Source organism: Octodon degus, unplaced genomic scaffold, assembly GCF_000260255.1.
Source record: "Octodon degus isolate 3935 unplaced genomic scaffold, OctDeg1.0 scaffold00004, whole genome shotgun sequence".
In the NCBI taxonomy this organism is placed as follows: domain Eukaryota; kingdom Metazoa; phylum Chordata; class Mammalia; order Rodentia; family Octodontidae; genus Octodon; species Octodon degus.
This window is the reverse complement of record NW_004524580.1, coordinates 17466025-17467517: the sequence shown is the minus strand read 5'-3', so window position 1 is coordinate 17467517 and position 1493 is coordinate 17466025.

Here is a 1493-nt window from a genome sequence, read left to right as displayed (position 1 = left end):
GGAGGAAGAAGAACTATGATTTGTATTCCACCATGTGGAGAAAACTGAAAATTGTAAGAAAAATAGCATTGATGGATACTAATTCATTTACCATCCCCCCAAAATTCCCCATCCTGAAGCATTTTCCTGTGTTAATTAACAGTTAATGTTATCTGCTCAGTGACATTAAGATGTGGTTCCCTAAGCCCTTTACCCAGACATTGCTTTGATGAGTGGCAGACAACAGCCCATGCAGGCCAAGGACAGGAAACTCAGTCACATAGCTTCTACATTGTACACATGTTGAGTTGAAGTCAAAGAGAGATTCAGATACCAAAGAACAACACTTGACCCTAGATTCCCTTTAGGGAATGCCAAGTGATTTCACAATTTTGTTTCTGATAGAGAGGGATGTGCTTCAGGGCACTTCGGGATAGTACAATTCCAGGCAGTGAATGTCTGTGCATGAAGAGCACAAGGGCTGCCTTTGGTGTTGCAGAGTGGCAGGTCACTCAGGGCCATGATAATTTTACACATACTAGAACAAGGGTAGAGATGTTTTCTGTCTAAGAAGTAATTCAAGAAACAGCTGTTCTCTTTGTTTATTCAAGGAGATTGGTTTCCAAGGTGGAAGTTCATGCATCCCAGAGGTCGGTTACAGGCAATCAGCTTGGGTCTGGAAAGAGGGTGTTTGTGCTGTTATTTATCTTTGCCTAATACTGTAACGGAGGAAGGAAATTCAGCTTACTAGGACTTACAGAGTAGATTTTAACCCAGTAACCTTCTTGGGTCTGTACGTCCGATTCCTTTGTATCTTGAACAGTGTAGCAGTTTTCCCAAGAGGGGATTGGAGTTTCTAATGGTGAAGGTAGGAATGAAGCATCATTTCCACCCTTCTTTTTCCTTCTAGACTTTTGAAGACGAGCTTAGTAAGTGGACTTACAGATTACATTTTCTTTTTCTTTTTTTTGCGGAACCAGGGATTGAACTCAGGCCCTTGTGCTTGCCAGGGAAGCGTTTATTCTACTGAGCCATCTCCCCGGCCCCCTATATTTTCTTTTTTTAAGTGAATAAATGCTCACTAAATAGATGAGTACCTTGAGAAATGACCCTTGTAGAGAAGCTCCTTTTTTTTTTTTTTTTTTTTTTTAAAGACTAATTATGTAAGCACAGATGACCAGCAGTAAGATGACAGAGGTGGCTATTTGCCTCAGTAGCCATATGACAATTATAATAGTCACTTTACTTTCCCTGGAACAAAATACCAGACACCCAAAACTTGAAGGAGGAGACATTTATTTGGGGTCATGGTTTTAGAGGATTTAGTCAGTGCTTGACTGGCTCCACAGCAGAGATGGCTTGGTGGAAGGGCCTGGGAAGGAGATGCTGCTGCACGCAAGGTGGCCAGGAACCAGGAACAGGTAGGAGGAGGCAAGACTTCTATCCTGCAGGCCCAGTGATGCACCTTCAAGACTTCAAGACGGCCCCTTCAAGACAGCCCCGTCTCCTAACAG